Source organism: Citrus sinensis, chromosome 3, assembly GCF_022201045.2.
Source record: "Citrus sinensis cultivar Valencia sweet orange chromosome 3, DVS_A1.0, whole genome shotgun sequence".
NCBI classification, from domain to species: domain Eukaryota; kingdom Viridiplantae; phylum Streptophyta; class Magnoliopsida; order Sapindales; family Rutaceae; genus Citrus; species Citrus sinensis.
Window position 1 is genome coordinate 20,816,515 of NC_068558.1, and position 8,198 is coordinate 20,824,712.

At 35.3% G+C, this 8,198-nt stretch overlaps 1 long non-coding RNA gene across 1 annotated transcript; it reads left to right on the forward strand.

Annotated features, from left to right (window-relative positions):
* The first annotated feature begins 856 nt into the window (after positions 1-856).
* Positions 857-7,258, forward strand: LOC127901536 (uncharacterized). Its single transcript, XR_008053776.1, has 2 exons — positions 857-1,035; positions 6,980-7,258. It is a non-coding gene; the product is annotated as an uncharacterized LOC127901536 (long non-coding RNA).
* Positions 7,259-8,198: the final 940 nt, after the last annotated feature.

Here is an 8,198-nt window from a genome sequence, read left to right on the forward strand (position 1 = left end):
ACAAGCATCACCTCAAATATAAGTTTAGTAATATCACTCCCAAATTATCATAAATCATGATACAAACCAACTACATACACAAATCATCACATAAAACAACCATGTAATCAAATCATCATCATATCTCAAAATCATCACTATAATCACATATCAACCATCAAAAGAATGCTCAAAATGCATGTTACTTCTCCCATTTTTGACATCATCAAAATGATATATTACTTTGTCTCCCCCTTTGGACAACAAATATGTTCAAAATGCATATTATTCAAAATAGAAGCAACTAAAACTAAGTAAAGTTGCTGAGGCAGCTCCCCCTATCAATAATCAAGAAAAAAAGTAATAGATCAATCAAAGGCATGCAAAAGTCATAAGAGCATATTATCAACTATCCAAGCTCCATAATTACTAATCACATTTTAGAAATCAAGACAACTAAACTCATCAAAGATCTAATGTGACATTTCAATATAACTTAAAAACTTTACAAATAGGTCCACCTCTAGAGTTTCGAAACAATACTTGTTGATTTCCAAAAATTTTTAAAATTATATGATGAGAACCATCAAGGGACCATTAAAACTTCAAGTGATCCTTTGCACATTCATGGAGGCCCAATTACAAGAGCAAGAGCCAAAAAGATGCAAGCTGCTTTAAATGGATTAATTGAGAAAATATGGATTGAAAATGCAATTCAAGATGCAAGACATCATGAATTGGGCTTGAAGAGAAGAAAAGGCATTGTGGGCATTATTCAAGTCATTGGGCAGCCAAATACACAAGTTGTATCAAATGCAGAAAGGTCAAATTCGGAATAAAAACTGTATGGATTGAGCCAGAATTAAAATATAAGCTATATACCGTTGGAAAGATAATTAAGTTAGCTTTCCAATAAATTTTACAGAGCTGGATTTGGAGTTCTCTAGAAGGAGTTATGACCAATTCTTTACAGCTTGTTCAGACTTGGGATTTTCAACGAATCCTTTGTTTTTCAACTTATTTGTTTGTTTTGTTTCAAGCTTGTCAATGTGTAAGGTAAGTCTACCATCAATGATGGTGAGCTAACATTAAGTTTGTCAATGATAGCATTAATTATAGTAGGCTAGCATTAAGTTTGTCAAAGATAGCATTGATCATGGTGGGTTGGTGAAGACTTTTGAAACATCTTTTGACAAACTTACTTGGAGGGTTGTTCCAATGTTTCCATTTGTATTTTTAGGATCTTGGGTTCCTTTTAGCCTATTTAAATTCAGCAACCTTGGTATGTAAGGAAATGAATGTTATTTTGAATTTGAAAGATTATTCTTTCTTTGGTTCTTTTGAGAACTAGTGAACTTATCAAGAATTTACATTCTTGTGGTGTTCCAAATTTAGACTTATCATTCACCTTCTCATCTTTTTCTTGAGTGTGGCGTCAATACCCTTCTCTATACCTTTGGTTCATGTTTTCTTAAGCATTGGGTCAAGGTTTTTGTTTGCCATAAATCTGTTTAGAACTTTCTTGGGAAGTTGAAACTACAAATTAAGTGTAGGATTGAAAGTTTCATTGTGGGATTCGTATCATTTGGTATCAGAGCTAGTTTCTAATCAGGTTTGAATGTCTTATTTATTTTGATTATCAAAAAAAAAAAGAAAAAAAAACGTACAAAAAAAAAAGATTACAAAAAAAGAGTCAAGTATTTCTACTTTCATAGTTTACACATATCAATTGTATTGCTTTGCTTGCTTGCTTTCCTTTCTTCAATTTCCTTTTCATTCTTTGTGTCCTCTTAATTTCTTTTCTTTGTTAGTGTGCTGGATTGTCATATTTGGTGTGCCACTTGGGTTTTTTTTTTTTTCTTGATTTTGTTTATTTAGTTCAATAAAGAACTGAAAGAGAGAATTAAGTGTGGTAAAAGGCAATTTGTGTGTTAAACACGAGAGTTAAGTGACATCAAAATTGAGTGAAATACGTGAGGGAGTGTTGTGAGGTCTTTTTGCTAACAATTTTTTTTTTCAGATCACAAATATGTCAAAAGATCAAGAAGCTATAGACCAATCAATCATGCTCAAAGCCATGCAACAACAATTTGAGCACATGAATCTGATGTTTGGAGAGATCCGTGACAAATTGGAGAGGCAAGACACTGCCATAGCCAATCTACAAAGGGGGCAACAACCAATAGCTCCTAATGTAAGAGGTAATCAAGGGCGTGCTGTCATGGGAGAAGAAGATGGCGATGACGTAGATGATTTTGATGACCAGGCCACCGTTGACATGCGTGGAAGAGATAATAGAAGGGCAAGACGTATAGATCGTGATTTGGGGAGTATAAAACTGAAAATTCCTTTTTTTCAAGGTAAACATGATCCGGAAGCTTATTTAGAGTGGGAAAAAAAGGTGGAGCTAGTATTTGATTGCCACAACTACTCTGAGGAGAAAAAGGTAAAACTAGCTGCTGTTGAATTTACTGATTATGCTATTATTTGGTGGGATCAACTTGTTTTGACTAGGAGACGAAATCGTGAAAGGCCTATAAACACTTGGGAGGAGATGAAGGCCATTATGAGGAGGAGATTTGTTCCTAGTCATTATTATAGGGAGCTGCACCAAAGGCTTCAAAGTCTTACACAAGGTTCTAGAAGTGTGGAAGATTACCACAAGGAGATGGAAATAATCATGATTCGAGCCAACATTGAAGAAGAACGAGAGGCCACTATGGCAAGATTTTTACATGGGTTAAATCAAGATATTGCTAATGTGGTTGACTTGCTGCACTATGTTGAGTTGGAAGACATGGTTCACATGGCCATGAAAGTGGAACGACAATTGAAAAAGAAAGGTTCCTCTAGAACCAATTTGGGTTCATCTTCCTCATGGAAGTCAAAATGGAGCAAAGATGAAAAGGTTGTTTCAAAGCCTAAGATTGAGCCAATCAAGGATCATAAAGAGGGAGGCAACCAAAGTAAAGGTAAATCTGATTCCCAACACTCTAGAAATAGAGATATTAAGTGTTTTAAATGTTTGGGGACAGGTCATATTGCATCTCAATGCCCAAATAAAAGAGTAATGATCTTGAGGGATGATGGTGATGTTGAAACCGAGAGTGAATCAGATGATGATCCTATGCCACCTTTGGAGGATGCTAATGATGGTGTAGAATATCCTGTTGATGGTAAGTTGATGGTTGCTAGGCGTGCTCTCAACATGCAAGTTAAAGAGGATGCGGAGGTACAACATGATAACATCTTTCATACTAGATGCCACATCAAAGATAAGGTATGTAGTATGATAATTGATGGAGGAAGTTGTACTAATGTAGCTAGCACTAGTTTAGTTGAAAAATTAAATTTGAAAACTTTGAAACATCCAAGGCCATATAAGCTACAATGGCTGAATGATTGTGGGGAAGTTAAAGTAAATAAACAAGTGCTGGTTTCATTCTCTATTGGGAGATACAAGGATGAGGTTCTATGTGATGTAGTACCCATGCATGCTGGACACATTCTTTTTGGTCGACCTTGGCAATATGATAGGCGTGTGACACATGATGGATACTTAAATAGATATTCTTTTGTAATGAATAAAAGGAAAATCACTCTTGTACCATTAACACCTAGGCAAGTGTATGAGGATCAAATGTCAATAAAAAAAAGAGAGTGATACAAAAAATGAAAATGAGAGTACAAAAGAAAGAGAGATTGAGAGAAAAGCAAGTGAAAAGATACAAAAAAATATTATTGAGAGAAAAGAGAGGCAGCAAGTGAACTTGTTTGCAAAAGAGAGCGAGGTTAAGAGGGCTTTTTTTTTCAAAACAGCCTATCGTTGTACTTTTGTGCAAAGAGGCTTGTTTACACACTAATGAGCTTAACTTTTCTTTGCCTAGTGCTATTGTGACTCTTTTCTAGGACTTTGATGATGTGTTTCCAAATGAAGTCCCTAACAGTTTGCCACCTATTAGGGGAATTGAGCATCAAATAGACTTCATCCCTGGAGCTACCACTCCTAATAGACCTGCATATAGAAGTAACCCCGAGGAGACAAAGGAGCTTCAAAGGCAAGTTGAAGAACTCTTGGCAAAAGGATATGTGAGGGAGAGCATGAGTCCATGTGCAGTACCAGTTTTACTAGTGCCCAAAAAGGATGGAACATGGAGGATGTGTGTTGACTGTCGTGCAATTAATAAAATCACTGTAAAGTATCGACATCCTATTCCTAGACTTGATGACATGCTTGATGAATTGCATGGTTCTTGTGTGTTTAGTAAAATTGATCTTAAAAGTGGGTATCATCAAATTAGGATTAGAGAGGGAGATGAGTGGAAAACTGCCTTTAAAACAAAATATGGTTTATATGAGTGGTTAGTGATGCCATTTGGGTTATCTAATGCACCTAGCACTTTTATGAGGTTAATGAACCATGTTTTACGTGCTTTTATTGGCAAATTCGTAGTTGTCTATTTTGATGATATTTTGATCTATAGCAAAGGCTTAGATGAACACATTGAACATTTGCAAAGTGTATTGACTGTTTTAAGGAAGGAAAAGTTGTATGCTAATTTGAAGAAGTGTTCCTTTTGTACAAATCAGATTGTTTTTCTTGGTTATGTTGTAAGTGCTAAAGGAATTGAGGTTGATGAAGAGAAGGTAAAGGCTATTAAAGAGTGGCCTACACCTAAAAGTGTAAGTGAGGTAAGAAGTTTTCATGGTTTGGCTAGTTTTTATAGAAGATTTGTGAAAGATTTTAGCACCCTTGCTGCACCATTAACTGAAATTGTGAAGAAACATGTGGGATTTAAGTGGGGTAGTGAACAAGAAAAGGCATTTAATCTAATTAAGGAGAAATTAGTTTCTGCACCATTACTTGCTTTACCTGATTTTACTAAAACTTTTGAAATTGAGTGTGATGCTTCAGGTATAGGTATTGGAGCTGTTTTGATACAAGAAGGGCGTCCAATTGCTTATTTTAGTGAGAAATTGGGTGGAGCAGCCCTAAACTATCCTACCTATGACAAGGAGATGTATGCATTGGTGAGAGCTTTGGAAACTTGGCAACATTATCTTCTACCTAAAGAGTTTGTTATACACACTGATCATGAGTCCTTGAAGCATTTGAAAGGGCAAGGTAAGTTACATAAGAGACATGCCAAATGGGTTGAATTTATTGAGCCATTTCCTTATGTGATCAAATATAAACAAGGTAAGGAGAATGTGGTGGCTGATGCATTATCTAGAAGGTATGCACTTATCTCTACATTAAATGCAAAGTTGTTAGGATTTGAGTACATTAAAGAATTATATGCTAACGATCCTGATTTTGCTAATGTGTTTAATGCTTGTGAGAAAGTTACATTTGGTAAATTCTATAAGCATGATGGGCTTTTATTTAGAGAAAATAAATTGTGTGTGCCTCATAGTTCTTTGCGTGAATTGCTTGTGCGTGAAGCTCATGGGGGTGGTTTAATGGGACATTTTGGCATTGCAAAGACTTTAGATGTTTTAAAAGAACACTTCTTTTGGCCACATATGAAACGTGATGTTGAAAGAATATGTGAGAAGTGTATCACTTGTAAACATGCTAAGTCAAGAGTTTTACCCCATGGATTGTATAACCCTCTGCCCATACCTAGTGAACCTTGGGTTGATATTTCTATGGACTTTGTTTTGGGTTTACCTAGGTCAAAAAGGGGAAATGATTCTATTTTTGTTGTTGTTGATAGGTTTTCAAAGATGGCGCATTTCATTCCATGTCATAAAACTGATGATGCGACAAGCATAGCTAATTTGTTTTTCAAGGAAATAGTCAGGTTGCATGGAGTACCAAGGAGCATAGTTTCAGATCGAGATGCTAAGTTCTTGAGCCACTTTTGGACAACTTTGTGCAGTAAGTTGGGTACTAAACTTTTGTTTTCTACTACTTGTCATCCACAAACTGATGGACAAACTGAGGTTGTAAATAGAACTCTGTCTACTTTGTTGCGTGCCATTATTCAAAAGAACTTGAAAACTTGGGAAGAATGTTTGCCACATGTTGAATTTGCTTACAATAGAACTGTCCATTCAGCTACTAAATTCTCACCATTTGAGATTGTATATGGTTTTAATCCATTAACTCCTTTGGATTTATTACCTTTACCTATTGATGAGCATGCTAGTATGGATGGTAAAAAGAAAGCTGAATTTGTCAAGCAATTGCATGAGAGAACACGTCAACACATAGAAAAGAGAACTGAACAATATGCTACTCAAGCCAACAAAGGACGTAAGCAAGTGGTTTTTCAACCTGGAGATTGGGTTTGGGTGCATATGAGAAAGGAGAGGTTCCCAGCACAAAGGCGTTCCAAGTTACTTCCAAGGGGAGATGGTCCATTTCAAGTGGTTGCACGGATCAATGACAATGCCTACAAATTGGATCTTCCTGGTGAGTATAATGTGAGTGCTACTTTCAATGTTTCTGATCTTTCTCCTTTCGATGTAGGTGAAGATTCGAGGACGAATCCTTTTGAAGAGAGGGGGAATGATGAGAACCATCAAGGGACCATTAAAACTTCAAGTGATCCTTTGCACATTCATGGAGGCCCAATTACAAGAGCAAGAGCCAAAAAGATGCAAGCTGCTTTTAATGGATTAATTGAGAAAATATGGAATGAAAATGCAATTCAAGATGCAAGACATCATGAATTGGGCTTGAAGAGAAGACAAGGCATTGTGGGCATTATTCAAGTCATTGGGCAGCCAAATACACAAGTTGTATCAAATGCAGAAAGGTCAAATTCGGAATAAAAACTGTATGGATTGAGCCAGAATTAAAATTCAAGCTATATACCTTTGGAAAGATAATTAAGTTAGCTTTCCAATAAATTTTACAGAGCTGGATTTGGAGCTCTCTAGAAGGAGTTATGACCAATTCTTTACAGCTTGTTCAGACTTGGGATTTTCAACGAATCCTTTGTTTTTCAACTTATTTGTTTGTTTTGTTTCAAGCTTGTCAATGTGTAAGGTAAGTCTACCATCAATGATGGTGGGCTAACATTAAGTTTGTCAATGATAGCATTAATTATAGTAGGCTAGCATTAAGTTTGTCAAAGATAGCATTGATCATGGTGGGTTGGTGAAGACTTTTGAAACATCTTTTGACAAACTTACTTGGAGGGTTGTTCCAATGTTTCCATTTGTATTTTTAGGATCTTGGGTTCCTTTTAGCCTATTTAAATTCAGCAACCTTGGTATGTAAGGAGATGAATGTTATTTTGAATTTGAAAGATTATTCTTTCTTTGGTTCTTTTGAGAACTAGTGAACTTATCAAGAATTTACATTCTTGTTGTGTTCCAAATTTAGACTTATCACTCACCTTCTCATCTTTTTCTTGAGTATGGCATCAATACCCTTCTCTATACCTTTGGTTCATGTTTTCTTAAGCATTGGGTCAAGGTTTTTGTTTGCCATAAATCTGTTTAGAACTTTCTTGGGAAGTTGAAACTACAAATTAAGTGTAGGATTGAAAGTTTCATTGTGGGATTCGTATCATTATACTCCCCTTAAATATATTATAAGTTTAAACAATATTCCATTCAACTGAATTAACAAATTTAAATACACGTATTCTTCTCTTCCTTCATCATCAAAAAAAGAAACTTAGTGGAAAAGAAAAAGAGTAGCAAATTTGTTACCCACGATGTTCGGGAGGAAATTTCGACAGAATCTCCCCTTAACAACAAGCATCACCTCAAATATAAGTTTAGTAATATCACTCCCAAATTATCATAAATCATGATACATACACAAATCATCACATAAAACAACCATGTAATCAAATCATCATCATATCTCAAAATCATCACTATAATCACATATCAACCATCAAAAGAATGCTCAAAATGCATGTTACTTCTCCCATTTTTGACATCATCAAAATGATATATTACTTTGTCTCCCCCTTTGGACAACAAATATGTTCAAAATGCATATTATTCAAAATAGAAGCAACTAAAACTAAGTAAAGTTGCTGAGGCAGCTCCCCCTATCAATAGTCAAGAAAAAAAGTAATAGATCAATCAAAGGCATGCAAAAGTCATAAGAGCATATTATCAACTATCCAAGCTCCATAATTACTAATCACATTTTAGAAATCAAGACAACTAAACTCATCAAAGATCTAATGTGACATTTCAATATAACTTAAAAACTTTACAAATAGGTCCACCTCTAGAGTTTCGAA